Source organism: Triticum urartu, chromosome 4A (assembly GCF_056163025.1).
Source record: "Triticum urartu cultivar PI428250 chromosome 4A, HENAU_Tu73, whole genome shotgun sequence".
In the NCBI taxonomy this organism is placed as follows: domain Eukaryota; kingdom Viridiplantae; phylum Streptophyta; class Magnoliopsida; order Poales; family Poaceae; genus Triticum; species Triticum urartu.
In genome coordinates this window covers 311,297,326-311,314,439 of record NC_141876.1, presented here as the reverse complement: position 1 = coordinate 311,314,439, position 17,114 = coordinate 311,297,326, and the positions used below count along the sequence as shown (strand labels likewise).

The 17,114-nt window shown below is 43.4% G+C and overlaps 1 pseudogene; it reads right to left on the bottom strand.

Annotated features, from left to right (window-relative positions):
* LOC147975684 (uncharacterized) overlaps positions 1–17,114 on the bottom strand; it is a 95,973-nt pseudogene that overhangs the window by 26,275 nt on the left and 52,584 nt on the right.

Genomic DNA, 17,114 nt, shown 5'->3' with positions numbered 1-17,114 from the left:
TGCCCGTGTGATCTACATATGTTTTGTTAAGGGTTTTGTCATCTTTCCAGAGGTGCAACCCTTGTATTTTTAGGATGTGTGTGGTGACTTGTGCAATCTTACAAAGTGGTGCACTTGCTAATTCTGTTTTCAGGGACTTAGTGATTTCACCAAGTCCTGGAGCTGTTCATCTCATGATGCCATATGTTCATGTTGTTTCCTAGTGATCCGTGCCTCTTTTGAGGATGATCAGTAAGGATGTTTTGTTAATATTGTAGTGCTCTATCCATCCTTGGCTTTGTTTGCAATTATGGAGCACCCTAGCTTGAGTCAATCGAGCTCTACTTTTGCTACTTTGTGAATCTGGGCAGATTGTCAACTTGTTTGCAATTTTGCCGATGATGTTGTAGTTGATCCGTGCATGCTATGTTATTGTTCTTGCCATGTATAGCTTGAATTTTGTGCCTTCTTGATGGGTGTATGCTTGTCTTGCCATGACTTGCACCGTAGTGAGTGCATCGAGCTCGTAAACATGCCTACTTGAGTTATATTTCAGCATGTGCCAGTTTTCACTAAGTATGAAAACTGATTATGTTTTTGCCATGTTCACATGCTTGCAATTGTATTTTCTGATCCCTTTTGGCTCAAGGTCACTAAGGGACTTTGGTTAAGCTCTTTGAGTAGCTCCATGCCATTCTTTACTTTGCCATGTTCAGGTCCTGTAAGATGTAGTTTTGTTGCCTCGAAGAGGGCTACCTGATCTGAAATTCTAGACAAGTGTTAATTTCACTAAGTCTGAGATGTGTTTGCCATTTGCATTTTTGCCATGCTTGTTTGAACCTGTTAATGGATGAATTGGCCGTAGCTTAGTGCTAGACTTTTGTTAAGCATCTTGTGTGCATCCCTGCCATGTATTTTTTTGTCATGTTTGGGTGCTGTAGCATGTTCATCTCATTGCATTTAGATGCCTACTTGCTGTAAATCGCAGACCGGTGTCATTTTTGAATCACTTGCCATTTCCAAACCGTAACTCCGATTCCGGCGTTCTCTATATCATTTTCAAGCAATTTCATCTCATCTTTCCAGTGACACACTTGGTTTTCCAAGTTGAGGCCAGGTTCATGCATTTCCTGTCATATCTTGCATTTTGCATCCCGCATCGCATCCCGCATAGCATATCATCATTGCATCATATTGCTTGGTCTTGCACGTGGTTGATTGTATCCTTGTTGCTTGTTTGTCTTGTTTGGGTAGAGCCGGGAGACGAGTTCGCTAACGAGGAGCCCGTTGAGTTTGCTTTTGAGGATCCAGTCAACTCTGACAACTGTGCAGGTAAGATGATCATACCCTCGAAATCACTACTATCTTTGCTATGCTAGTTTGCTCGCTCTTTTGCTATGCCATTGATACGATGCCTACCACTTGCTTGCAAGCCTCCCAAATTGCCATGTCAAACCTCTAACCCTCCATGTCCTAGCAAACCGTTGATTGGCTATGTTACCGCTTTGCTCAGCCCCTCTTATAGCGTTGCTAGTTGCAGGTGAAGTTTGGAGGCCGTTCCTTGTTGGAACATTTATTTACTTGTTGGGATATCATTACATTACTTTGTTATCTTAATGCATCTATATACTTGGTAAAGGGTGGAAGGCTCGGCCTCTCGCCTAGTGTTTTGTTCCACTCTTGCCGCCCTAGTTTCCGTCATATCGGTGTTATGTTCCCGGATTTTGCGTTCCTTACGCGGTTGGGTTATAATGGGAACCCCTTGACAGTCCGCCTTGAATAAAACTTCTCCAGCAATGCCCAACCTTGGTTTTACCATTTTCCACCTAGCCTTTTCCCTTGGGTTTCGCGGACTCAAGGGTCATCTTGTTTTAACCCCCGCGGGCCAGTGCTCCTCTGAGTGTTGGTCCAACCTAGAGCACCGTGCGGTGTTGTCCCTTGGCAACTTGGGTTACGTTGGCTCCCGTACGCTTAGCTTATCCGGTGTGCCCTGAGAACGAGATATGTGCAGCTCCTATCGGGATTTGTCGGCACAACGGGCGGTGTTGCTGGACTTGTTTTACCATTGTCAGAGTTGTCTTGAATTACCGAGATACCGAGTCTGATCGGAACGTCTTGGGAGGAGGTCTATTCCTTCGTTGACCGTGAGAGCTTGTCATGGGCTAAGTTGGGACTCCCCTGCAGGGATTGAACTTCCGAAAGCCGTGCCCGCGGTTATGGGCAGATTGGAATTTGTTAATGTCCGATTGTAGATAACTTGAACCTTAATTAATTAAAATGAATCAACTGAGTGTGTTACCGTGATGGCCTCTTCTCGGCGGAGTCCGGGAAGTGGACACGGTGTTGGGGTAATGTTTGCGCAGGTTGTTCTCTAGTTCTCGCTCGTGCTTTGCCTCCTCTTCTCGCTCTCTTTTGCGAATAAGTTAGCCACCATACTTGCTAGTCGCTTGCTGCAGCTCCACTCATATATTTATCTTGCCTTACCTATAAGCTTAAATAGTCTTGATCGCGAGGGTGCGAGATTGCTGAGTCCCTATGGCTCACAGATTACTATTACACCAGATGCAGGGCCTGATGATTCCGCTCCAGGAGACGCGTATGAGCTCAAGTGGGAGTTCGACGAGGACTCTCAACGTTACTATGTTTCCTTTCCCGATGATCAGTAGTGGTGCCTAGTTGGGGGTGATTGGGACCGTGTCGCGTGTTGGGTTCTCTTTTATTTTGGCGCCATAGTCGGGCCATGAGTGTTTGGATGATGTAATGTTATTTATGTACTTGATTGACTTGGCGAGTGTAAGCCAACTATGTTATCTCCCCTTTTATTATTATATTACATGGGATGTTTGTGAAGATTGCCTAACTTGCGACATCTGCCTTCAATGCGATTATGTCTCTAAGTCGTGCCTCAACACGTGGGAGCTATAGTCGCATCGAGGGTGTTACAACCGATGAACACGCATCAGTACTGTTTGAAGTAATGTTCAGGAAAAATAAGGATTTGAGGGGAATAACAGGATAGAAGGTCAGATGTGGGTCCCTCGTGTCAACGGTCACACAAAATGTGTTGGTTTAAGTTGCCTTCTCAGCACGGACGTGTGGGCCAACCCTATCATAAATGGGTTTAAACGAACCTAATCGGTAGGAGTACTAGGTAGTTTTTGGCGTGGATTAAGAAATTTTGGGTATGTTTTTGCTATTTTTTGTACAATAGATTCTTCCTAGGGCTGGTTGAAAGTGGTAGTTTTTTGTTAAATACTCTACATATTGTAAGTAGGAGTGAAAGTTAAGCTTTGGAAGCCAATAAGAAAGGCTAGTTACATAGTGCATATGTGTACATGATTGAAAGTAAATATCAACCATGAGTGACTAATATCTTGATGGAAAACTCAAAACTATGGAATACTAGGAAAAATGCATGGTTGGAAATACTAGCAATGTTCATCTCCGTTGCAACGAATCATAATTAGAATAATACTTATTCACAAACTTGGTACAAAACACTCTAATTTTGATATACATATTTCACTAGAGATATATTATGTTTCAATTAGAATATATTCCTTGGGCTGTTTTGGTGAGGTCAGGGAGGGATGTGGTTGGTTTTAAGATACTAATTATGGGTTTTTCCGCAAATTGGTAGACAAGTGGGATGTTGGTGAGAAAAGGCAACAACTTTCCTCATAATCGTTAGATGTAGATCTAATGGTCAGAAACGACGGATGGCAGACACACCAGCATCACCAACTTAGTCTTGTGTAGGAGTACTAGCAAGATCCATGCATTGCATGGAACATCAAGATGCATTTTTTTATAAAACACTTGTTGTGATTGACCCTTGCGGGAGTAATCCCATGTGTAAAAACTAATGATATCTCGAGAAATATGAGATAAGGTGAAGAGGAGTGGGGTGTGGTGGTGGTTGGTGGTCGGACTGAGCGGAGGCATGGGGATTGACGACGCCGGCAGCGGCCACCAGGCCAGTTTGTTCCAGAGCCTTCCTTTCTTAATTGCTCAACAATGAGGTTTGTTGGAGATAAGGATGAACGAGGGAAGGCCATGTCTGCAAATGTGGAGAGGGGTGTGGGTATCTTTTAGTTTAATTTCCATCCGTCAGATATAGATCAGACGGTCTATATTGCAAGATGGCACACGTACCATCATCACCAACTCGGTTTTTTATAAGAGAAGAAATATAAGTATGGAGATACAAACGTATTATCGATACTTGCTTCCGTAAACTAGCATCTACATTCTATTCAACGCCTCGGCATGTGGGGTCTTAGCACAATGAATTCACGACTGTGTAAAACAAAGATTTTTCCGTTGCCGACAAGGAGGGGGTGACGGCGGCGCGTTTTTTGGCTTGCTCTAGTCCTAGTAGTCATACTAGGTGGTCTAAGCACGCGTAGATTTATTATTTTTCACGTCTCGTGTTCGCTATACTGCCATGACTGTTGATGAATAGACAGTAAGTTATTCACGGGGAAACCCTTGTTGAGCGTGTTTGCGAGAGGGAGAGAGAGAGACAACGTGCGTGTGTGATATGTTAGAGACTGGGGCAATGATAACAAATTCTTTGTTTCTATGTGTTTGGAGGATAGAGAGAGACATCTACATGGGGCTTTGTGTTGTGTAACGTGGAGACACATATACATAATTAGAGAGTGAGTGTGTGAGATACACATGTGGACATGAGGAGAGTTCACGATCCAGATAAATGGGTGTTTGTGCGTGTCTGTGTGTGTTTGTGCACGCGTTTGTGTGTGAGAGGGAGAGAGTGTATGTGGAGTAGAGAGACCACTGATGATGTAAACCTAGTATAAGGGAAGGGGGAATGGTGTGACATGTGTATTAGCGAGATAGCACAGGTGCGGGCGGGGGGAGCAGACTATTTGGAAGAGACATCGAGTGTGTGTGTGGGAGAGGGGTGTGAGAGCGCGAGAAAGAGAGAGCTAGCAACGGAGAGAGAGAGAGAGAGAGAGAGAAAGAGAGAGAGAGAGAGAAGAGAGGGGGCGAGAGGGGTCGTTTGTGTCCATAAATGGCGTATAGATAGGGAGACAATGTTGATGTTGTCTGAAATTGGCCTATGAACGGAGATGCAAGGGAAGCGAGTCATCGTGTGTGTGATAGGGACTTCATGAGAGATCTAGAATAGATGGTGTAGAGAACAATGTGCGAAATCAAAAATGATTATAGATTAGGGAGCTATGCAAAGAGTCACGACATATATGTATACAGGGAAGGAGCTGGGGCGGGTCCTCATGTGGGAGAGATTGAAACAGGAGAGTGGTGCACAAGGAGACAAAGTGTGCTTGTTTGCAGTGGGGGTGGTGTGTGAGGTGAGTGCGCGAGAACCACATAACTAGGGATATAGACGTTTGGGGGCAACGTTTTGTGTGTATGGGAAATATACACTCTACATAGTGTGTGTGCTTGGTTAAGAGAGATAGCGGGAGACCTAGAGAGTGAGGGAAGAGATGTGTGCATGCCCGAGAGACAAAGTGATAGAGACCTATGTTGGGGTCCGGACTTTACAAGAGAGAGGGGTGTTAATGTGCTCGTGTGTGGTTTTTGTGGGAGAGAACGACTTCTCTATGTGTGTGTGTGTGTGGTGGGGGGGTTGACTTAAGATAAAGAGTGAGGTGTCTATTTGAGGGACTTTAGCATAATTGAGATATTGTGCACTCATGGTTGATCAATTTGTTTCATAGTTTGTACTATGAGATAATGATACTTTTGAACATGCATGATATACCTTGATGTACCAGAATTACAAACCTAAGATTGGAATTTTGGAATTTGACTCCATCATTAGCTTTTGTAATTCATTTAAACGGAGGTACATTTTTTAAGCTGGGATTTCGTGATTTCAAATTCATATATCAAACCTAGAGATATACACATACGGGCATGTTCAAACTTTATAATCATCCACTTTATTCATACACATACACATTTTTGCTTTTGTCATCATATTTAGGATAAACACATTTGGAATTTCATCTGAATTGGACCGTATGATGGTATTTTCTTGTAGTAGCTCAATGATCCATATTTGAATTGAATGGACAATCTAAGTTTCGAGTTGGAGACATTGATTTTCAAAACATGCACATTTTTTTGCATGCAAAACAAACAAATTGTCGGCCATGATATCGTAGTCGGCCGTACGAGAGCAGAATGCTTATAATTTTAGGCGCCAAAAGCTTTCAAACTTCCCGCTCACATCGAAATATCACGCGCCCGAAAGTTTAGCCCTGCGATATTCCTGTTTTACCCCTGCCACATGAACGGAAAAGGGATGCTTTGGTAACTCCATTGATTTCCCCTCTTTGGCCCCAACATTCTTCCCCAGAGCCCCTTCCCTTCCCCCCCGACCCCCAACCACCCCAAGCCGCCGAATCTAGTCCTCCCCCGTAGCGGTGGACCTCACACCCCGCCGGATCTACCTTCCGCACCTTGAAACCCCCAACTGCCAACTCACCACTTCACCGGAGCCGCTTCAGCGACTGGCTTGTCCACCGCTCCAGATCTCCTTGACCGCCATCATGGTCCACCGCACCGGATCTGCTTAACCGACGCCCTCGTCCACTACAGCGTAGGCCCTTCACTGACTCCCTCGTCCGCCCCTTCGCTGGCCCTTCTACAAGCCCTCGTCCGCCGCAACAGATCCGCATCACCGAAAGCACTGTACAACGCGCCCGCCGAAGCCTTCGTCCACTGCACCGGACCCGCTCCACGGACGCCATATTGAACTCCATCGGCCCTGCTTTACCGACGCCGCAGCCTCATTAGGTTATTTCAATTTGTACTCCTTCGGTTTTTCTCTTTATCGTGCAACTGTTCACTTACCACAGATGAGATTTCTTTTATGTCGACAGGCGCCGCAACCATAGCACTGAAGCCGCTTTAGCGACGGCGACAGCCGGCCCAAACTCATCCGCAACACGAGCACCATCGACGATCCTTAGCTATCAAGTATGAAAACGATACCCATATGCCGCTGAGAATCAGGTACTATTATCCAACGGCCGGCGCCTATGTTCACTTTCCTAGCATAATCACCGCATCTTTGAATTTCTTCAGGGCATCATTCGGTTTTTCATGAGACACGTTATTCTGCTTGCACCTGTAGGGCCATACTTCTGGCAGTGAACATGTTACATGTGCTAAATTACATACCAGTGCACATATAGTTAATATGCTTTACTTTTGTTCTGATGCCACCTATTGGTTCCGTCGGACCGCTTAATGTTCTCTATGCTTAATTACACATCAGCAAACTAGCATGTGGTTCCGCTGCATTTTGTTTGTTTTACCCTACATTTTCTGATGCTAGCTATTACATCACTTCTCCGAGCCTCTATTCATTACTTGTTTGTGTGTTCTTGATCTTCCCAAGTTGCATGACTAATTTGATGCTTCTATTAATTATGGAGCTGCCAACCCCATCAAGCAAAATATTTGTTTTTTTGGGGCTGGCACCTCGAACAAGCATAAAAATAGAGGGAAGCAGATATATTGTCGTGTATGCACACACCCTTCTTTCATTAGTTTAGATGAACCATTGATGATCAATTTGGACCAGTGCATGCAATTAAAATTAATTTTACCTAAATAGGTGGTGCAGAATAAACTACAACAACTAGATTTGCAACCACGAGATGCTGACGATATCTTCAAAGAACAATGCAACAGCAGCTATGCTTCACAGCAACATATGGTAAGCCAGTGTGTTTTAGTACATGTGAAATGTAATGCGAGTGGGCTGCTTTCTTGGCTTGTGCCCTCAACGTGTAATCCTACCGAATTACAAATAGTTCAGTTGTCTGCTTTGCTGTATTGCTTGATTCGAATGCTTATTTGTTGTTACGCTAGACCTGAGTTGGCCAATATGTCAGAAGTGCCTGTTGTACTATCGTAAAGAAATGCATGCCTATTTCATTTGAGTCCTTAACTTTTCCTCTCAACTTCATCACAAGACGGTCTTCGTAGTTTATATGAGGCCACACTGTTAAGTGCTTTCTCAGATTATTTCAACTGCTTAGATGCCTTGGCAACTTAAATATAGCGATTGTACACTCCCTTTCAAATAGGGATATCAACTGGGTCCCGTTTAATCCTGATTAAAGTCCACTAGTGGTATGATAGTTCAAAGAGTTTTTGTTTTTGAGGAAAATGAACTAGGTAGATAGCAAAAACTAACTAGATGGGACTGGCGGATGTCGTTTATTTGCCACTTACATCCCTAGTTTCACCTTACCATTTTAATTTGTTTTCGGCTGATGCTGCTTCGAACCATTTAAATATAGTTTGCCATGCTCGGCAATAATTCGTCCGTCGTTTGCCATGTAAGCTTACTGCCTGGATCATGTGATAACTATCTCTTACTGATGTCCAGCAAAAACCTTTCAGGATGCCGTTCACATAAGGACACAATGTACAACCCCAGAATCTATTTGTGGAAGCAATGCGCCATCCATGTTACCAGATGGTAGCAGTTCAGAGGCAACACTGCCGGAGAGCAGTCTGAACACAAATATTATAGTGCTTGAGGCTCTACTAGAGGCAGAAAGAGATGGTGTGGCTGCCATGAATGAGGTAATCTTTATCTAGAGGCTGGAAATTACGGAATTAGCATCACACATTATGCAAGCAACCCAAGAATTGGAGGAAGTAAGAATGTTGCATTTCAAGATGGAGGAGGTCCTATTGTTTCTCCTATCTGAAGCCCAAGGTAATCCCGGTTCTTCTTTAGATACCAGTTGAAATTGTCATTAGATTATTGTACTTGCATGTTGTGTCATGTCTCTGAATTGATTATGTTCCAAGACCACCTATGTTGTCCATGTGTTTTAATGATCCGAATTTTTTAAGCGAGGTAATCCTCAGTACTTGTATGATTGACATAAGGTGAACGGTTTTTCATGTGAGCATATTGTATTGGATGAAATAACTGTTTGACTCAGAGTGTATCCAACCTACTGAATTCAAAGATCACGACATTTCTAAATCATAATCATATATAAAGGTGGAATAGATCTTTGTTGTGGTTTTGAAGAAATAAATAACAAAACGTATAATTATCTGTGGATATTCGTAATCGAATACAAATTGGATTTGAATTTAGTTTGCTAGGTCCCAGGGCAAACGTGAATGCTAATTCTCCCAAGTTTTGAATGAAGCGGCTAAACACCCACTATAATTTGTGGGCTGCCCGAAGCAAGTGTTTGTGAGATGGAAATTATTGTCTACCCCTGACACTTGACATCCTTATCGACCGGATTTACACTGCTATCGATAGGGGTAGACTAGTAACTTCAATCAGACGTGACACGATGTCCTTTGAGCCCATTCAGACACGGTGGGCGCCAAATGTGGGCGGCAAAACACATTTGATTCAAGCTCGTCCGAAAGACATGTGTCTCTTCGTCCATTTCCCCATTCATACACGGTGGGTGGCAAAACAAACTCTCCTCGTCCGAAATTGATGTAGGCTAATATTTTAAATAGGGGCAGATGTGTAACTTCCATCAGAGGTGACACAACCGCCCTACCTGTCAGCCCCGTTCATACACCATGGGCACCAACCATGGGCAGCAAAACACCCTCTCCTCGCCCGAAATAGTTACCAGAAATATTTGGGAGATGCGAGATTACCGTCCTATCCCCAACCGACGCGATGTCCGAAATTCTAAACGGGGGATAAGTTCGTAACTTTCCTCCATTTCAGAGAAGCGCGTCCCAAAGTTTGACATCCCCCTCCCCTCCATTTCCCCATTCATACACCGTCGGCGGCACGACAACCTCCGCACTGCGGCCAGCCTCCTCCGTCCGCCATCCCATCCTCCACCTTGCCGGAGCCGCTGCCCCTACCCCGTCGTCCACTGCAAGAGATGGACATCTCTCATCCACGGCGCTGGACCAGGATCCTTTCATCGCCTCCTCTCACTTCATCGGCGCCGTCGTCCACCTTGCCGCTCCTACGACCGCCTCGTCCACGGCAACAGGATATATCCCCTGACCCGGCCGTCTGCCGTCTAAAGACTTCTTCCCCGCCGCCGACAGCCATCGCACCCACATCACCCTCAACATATCAGCATAGGCCTACACGGCATCACAAGACAGGTGGTACTCTTCCATATGTGCTTAAGTTATTGATCTCACCCAGAAAATAGATCGTTATTTGTTTATTGTACTTTTCTTGTCCGTACCAAATTGTAGTGGCTAGTTGAAAGCAAACATTGGTTGCGAAGTAGCTTTGTCCGGTTTGCACCTTCAGATCCGCCATGTCACGGGCACTATACTCGTAAAGCTTATGGTTTCCCCCCTTTATATTCACTACCATCATCGTAGGTGGTTCGTGTCGTGCTAGCACTGCTCCTCAAGACCTCAACCCAAAGCATACGTGTTGAAGTACGAATATGATATGATGCTCATATCACTAAAACAGAGAATGTTTAATTGGTCACCTAATGTTCCTATATTCGTTTCGAAAACCATGTGCGCCACCCACTGGTCTAGCTAGTTCCACTTTCCTGATTTTTCTCTTGATGCTTAGGGTTTTCCCCTTTTATCTACTCTATTATGATCTGCGTAGGGGCTTTCTGTCGTACTAGCATTACTCCACCCTTCAAGCTAAACAACACAACACTCAGAATTCGAAAGCTTAGTTTTTCAAATATGATTGTGATATGATACTGATATTAGTTAACCGACACATTTAATTGGTTAGCTAAAGGTCCCACTTTAGTTTCCAAATGCATGTCGCAACATATAGAGAGACAACATAATTGCATTTCTTTGTCACTTGTTGACCGTACTTTCTTGTCCATACCAAATCTTAGTTGTTATTTCAAAGCAAACATTGGTTGCTAACTACCCTTTGTGCGGTTTGCAGCTTCAGATCTGCCATCCCACTGCCACGGTCAACACTATACTCATCATGCTTATGTTTTCCCCATTTTATGATGATCACAATCAGCCTACGTGGTTCGTGTCATAATAGCACTGCTCCACCCATCGAGCTAAACAAGCTTAGTTGTACAAATTCATATCTGATATTATTGCTGATATTAGTAAAACTGAGCGATGTTTAATTGGATAGCTAAATGTTCCTGCTTTAGTTTCGAAACGCATGTGAGCCACATATGGAGAGACCGTAAAGAATAGTATTTCTCTGTGTGCTCTGGTTCATCATGGAAGGCCAACCGACATTGTATTGAAAGACTTGTAATATCTTCAATCTGCTTGCTCTTCTTCTCTTATTTAAGATGATACTCTTCTCTTGCGGTCGACTGGTCAGGTCGAGTTGTTGTCCCTAGTATATTTTGAATCTGTTAGGTCAGGTCGACTTGTTCTTCTTTACTATATGTTGAAGCTATCATTTGCGAAGTGTCATCACTTCTGGAGTTCTCATATTTTGAGTAGTAGGCCACATTATATTAATGCACACAACAAATTACAGCATGCATGGCATCTTTTAAAAGAATTGTAGAGATAGCACAAATGGGTTTACAAGGAGGAAGTATTGGATTAGAATCACTTCTGCATTACAAAGAAAATCTCACTTGTTTTTATGTTTTCATGCATTTCAGATATTGAACATTATCAAAATGAATAAGAGAATGGGCGCACGACAGGAATATTGCGGAACAATCCATTGGCTAACAAACTTGGCATGGTGGAGGATTGCATATCTTATTCACCCATCAAGGTGCTTGCTCTAACTTTGCAAAGTTGTATTGGTCGCACATATTTTGCATCTGACCTCTTGCATTACTTCTACTTTGTTACACCATCTGCTTAGTTTAAGCATCATATATGAGTATATTCCATACCTATCCATTTTTTGTACCTATTCCATGTGTCGTCACACTATGTTTTTCCAGTCAAATGTTGTTCTTTCATAATAGATGTCCAAAACGAAGAGGGTGAGTGCAGATCCTCAAGGAGTACAAACTAGGTATTTGGAAAAGGTAGTGATACCTGTTAAATCCGATAGATCAGCAGCCACAGAAAACACAGGCCCAACTGTACCACACTTTACCCCTACTCCAGTGGCCATACCCCTATTAGAACTGCTGGGAGCCCAGCGTCAGGTACTGTCTATGATATCAATTCAAAATTTGAACTCCTAAATTTCTTCTTGTGCCTTACCTTCTCTCTTGTATGAAAACTAATTTCAGATGAATCTCCTTGCTCAAAGGATCATACGATCTCAAAACAATAATGGGCTCTGCATTGTTCTTGTCAGTACCTCTCTCCCTTTTGCCTTGTAACGCTATACTTAATTAATTGCTATTTGATTATGTATCATCAGTCTGCACCTGAGCTTCATTATCCTCTGTTTCTTCCAATATTATTTGATCTATATTTACACTTTACAAAATGTAGAATAATGGCAATGCTTATAAAGAATTTTCTCTGGGGAATTTATTGAATTATCCTTCCATCAACATGGAGAAGGGCTTTGTCTAGCTCGTGTTAACATCTAATGTAAGTTCATCCTTCTCAAGGCTTCAAACTTTGTTCTACTATAGATTTGGATAGGCATCATTTCCTCCACTCTTGTTTGCTTTGCTGTTTACATCTGATTGGATGTTTGCAACAACTACCAGTTTCAAATTGTAGTTGTAAAAACATGTTCCTTATGCAGAACAAATCCATTTATTTGCTTATATAATTGTGAAACCTGTTACATGTCTCCTTGTTTATCTTTCAGACTCGTATCTCTTACGCCAGGCAGAAATTTAGGGAAGATAGTGAGCCAAACCATCTTGAGGACAGCGAGATGACCCCAAGGTCCTGTCTTGATGAAGACAGTGAGTTGAAGCTACTCACCAACAGGTGTGAGACAACCTCTATGAAGTCGCTGCCGACTTCTTCAGTCTCAACTTAAAGCGGAAAGGCTTGCTTCAGCTCAGCTCCGACTTGAAGTCAAAGATGCAATTAAGATGTCAGAGGACTGCCGTGCGCACCATCATGCCTTAAATCTAGTGTTGATGCATCTATCGTTGACACAACTGAGGTCGACTCAGCTTCTTCAGTTGTTTGGGGGGGGCGACCTGGCAAGGCCTAGTGCCTTCTGAAGTGCTCTCAAATTTGTATATTCTTTTGTCGGCGCGTTTATTTGCACTGGTGGAAAACTTTGATGCCCAGTGGATGTAATATGTGTGATAGCCGTGATAGCCTAGCGTAAGTTGCTTTCTTATTTATTTCCTTGTTGTCTTGTTTATTTGTTTGCTTGTAGTCATTCCAGTTCTTTTTCCGCGGTTTGCTAGTGGCTGCAATAACCTATTTTTTAAAACTAGGACACAATAACCATGGGCTAATATTTACTGTAGTGACACTCGGCCTCCTACGAGCTGTAGAAACAGTGGGCCTTCTACGGGCCGTAGAAATAGTGGGCCTTCTACGGGCCGTAGAAAAAGTGGGCCTTCTACGGACCGTAGAAATAATGGGCCTTCTACGGGCCGTAGAAACAATGGTCCTTCTACGGGCCGTAGAAACAATTGGCCTTCTACGGGTCGTATCATCAATGGGCCTTATACGGGAAGTATGATCGGCTGGCCAAACATGGGCCAATAACAGGTTGCATTATGGCCGTAAACGGGCTAGAGTTGGAATCCTCCGTTCATGGGCCGACCATAACGGGCCATCGTTAATAGGCCATATTTGATGACGCTATGAAAACGGCCCATGTATTAACGGACCACAAATGGGCTGACTGTAACCACGGGCTAAATTTAGCCCACAACCAGAAAATGACAGTAACGGGCCATAAGTAAACGAATGCTGGAAATGAGCCCAAGAATAAATGGGCTCTGAGAAGGCCGAAAGATAACATGGGCTGGAAACAGCCCAACGGAATAATGGGCCATTAATGGGTATAAAGTGATACACTGTTCATTACGGGCCAGTTTCACCACAGGCCGTTAATAGGCCAAGAGTTACATAGGGCCTCATATGGGCCGAAAGACGTCATGGGCCAGAAGTGAAAACGGGCTGGAATTATATTGGGTGGCCCAGATGACGCTACTGGGCCTAATTCGGATAGGGCGTAACAGGCCTTGGGTTAGCGGGCTGTAAATGGGCTATATGAGAACAAACCATTAACAGGCTTTACATGGGCCGGCCCGCCACCTTTTGACCAAGTCAAATGGGCCAGCCTTTTCACAGGAATGGGCCTCTGTTGGGCCGTGCCACGTGTCGACGTATCATAGGCGCCTTCTGTCCAATGAGTGGATGACATCTGTCCCAACGATGAGCCGGCACGTGTTTCCTCCAGCCAATGATGATTTTACACGTGGAAAATCCCCATTGGTCGAGGCTGTTAACGGGTTATCGGATCCAAAACCCGACCAGATAGCTTAACGGCGTTCCATTACGGTGGATGCCACGTGTCGGTCACCCTTGACGAAAGCACTTCTGTGACGCATGATTTATCATCATGGAAGTGGACACTTCCGTGATGATAATTTTGGTAATGTCATGGAACACTTCTACGACAGCACAGGTATGACTATCTTGATTCTGACATAAAATCATCATGGATGTACATGCATGACAGAAAATGCGACCTACTGTGAAAAACACGTATCATCATAGAAGTGTACTTTTTTGTAGTGTTTGTTTCCCCCGACACTTGTGTTGTCTTCTTAGTGTGCCGATTCTGGCCATCCTTTTTGAAAGCTTCTCGTGATGCCATTTTAGTTAGTAGGTATTCCATTTCTGGGTTCTTGAACCCAAGATTCATTCTACTTACTTCGTGTTGATAATGTTTGCTTGTTCCTTTAGAATACTGACTCCTCCTAGAAGCAGAGGTTCAAGGATGACTTTGCCAACAGAAAACACAGGCTGCCTACTCACAAAATGCAATGTGTGACTGTTGTCATCGAGTGGGTCATGTAGACCCCCAACTATCGTAGCCAGCTAGCTCATTCCCACACTTGTACATTTTCTCTCTCTATAACCCGCCTGTACCTCCCTACCCATTCACCTTGTACATGCAACATTTTTTTGTTTGACGCTTAACATACAAATGCAGTAGGAGCCTTTCCTACTGTTTAATTCTCAAAAAATGTTTGTGATAGTTCTTGAGGTCTGTGGTATATCATTCTCCCAAATACCATGAACCATTCTTGGAATAAGTTCTTTTGAACTAGAATATCACAACCAGAGTGCTCTTGATGAGTTCTCCATTCTACACTGGGAATCTGCCAGTCCTTCCTCTTCTGCATTGGTTATTCGGAAAATGCTTATTAATGCATTCACAACTTAGAAAATCATGTGTTCCTTTGAGTTTTTTCTCTTGTAGCTATATTCCAACCCTAACCTATCAGTTGATAGTCACGTGTATGTTGTGCATTCGTGTTCATCGATGCATATTATTCTTGTCATCCGTCAATCTGTTCTATTTCGAATTGACTAGGAGAAACAAACTCCAGCGCCTCGTCCATTTCTTGTATTGGGTCAAAGCGGTTGAATTTCGCAAATCAAAATACCAATCCAGCTTTTGTCTAGTTCTACTCTGGAGTCTTACCCTCTTTCATCTCAAAAATATCATAGGAATTGCGCAACCTCTTATGAATTCTTGATATAGTGATATCTCTCACCATCGTCATTCATACCACGACCTCCATGCTATTGTAACCTGAATGCCAACAAGTGAACCGTGATGTGTGAAATCAATACTCCTAGCAACCCCATTGCTTGGTAGTTAATGGACAATAACATCATTCTTAGCATGCTAGTTATCGAATCATCATTCTAAGATTGATCGTGCTACCTAGTACTTTTTTCCTGGTGCACCCTCCAATTAATGTGTTCAGATTGTATCAATATCTCTCTCCTCGATCATTTGATCATGCCCTAAAAAGCAAGATTGTTCTCGAGCTTAGTAGCATATCGGTGGTTAATGATTTCCGGATATCTTCTCGGAAGTTTCACCGGGTTGTTTCCTAACCGTTATGTTGAGTTCGTCATCAAGTTGGTTATCCTAATAAACCACCCCTTTCTCCAACGATCTATGTTGGATACGCCTGAGCTAGCTGCTTAAGCTAAACAACAACTTGGAGAGTTGGAAGATAAAAGTTTCTCCGACTTAGTTCATCCCGAAGGGATATCTTGTGTCACTACTGAAGGATGCTGCTAACGCAACACTACGATCAGAGACCCTTCAACGAAACTATGTGCGATGCACTAATCGCAATCGATGGTGTCAAAAAATTGTCAAAAAAGGTGCAAAACGTTTGCGATGACGGATGCATCAAACACGGTTTGGATTTCAGTTGTGTGTGCGATGTATGGCATATGGTTCAGTTCAAAAAATTGTTTGCGATGAGGAGGAACAAAAGAAACGGGCAGCCAGATGAAGGTGTGTGCGATATACAACATACGGTTCACTTGGATGAAATGTTTTTGATTAGGCAAGACAAAAGAAACAGTCAGCCAGATTAAGGTGTGCGATATACGGCATGCGATTCACTCGAATTAAATATTTGCTTTGAGACAAGACGACAGAAATGGTTCTACTTAACAAGATGTGTGTGCTACACAGGAAACAGGTCTATAATCGGAAATGTGTGGGAAGACCGATAACAACACAGACGATTCCTGTTAACAAGCCGTGTGTGTTGTCAGCAATCGATTGCTGGTATAAAATTCTCAGTGATTGATGAAATCATCACCGACGGGTTCCATTGTTTAGTACGTGTGCAATGTGATTTGCTCTATCTATAGCGCATCAACATATATACTTAAAAAGACAGCATTGCAAAACCAAATTAAGCATACAATTACACAAGTGACGACACACATAATATTTCCACACACCAAAGTAAGAAATTACATGCATACTAAACTAGGAGAAACAAGGATCTAATCATCTGCTTATTGTTGCAATGACGCTTGCCATTGCTCTGCTTCCGGCTGGATCCCTGTCCGTTTTGGGGAAGGAGGCACTTCCTCATGTCAACGATCCGCCTGTACATGTCGTAGCTCGTGTGTGCCTCCTTGGCCGCGTACATGATGTGAGCATTGTCAAGTATTTCCATCCAGGTGAGTGCCAGAGATGCTTGTCCTTGTTGCAGGAATCCTTCATGTCTCTGTAGTAGGTGTCGATGATGGCCTCG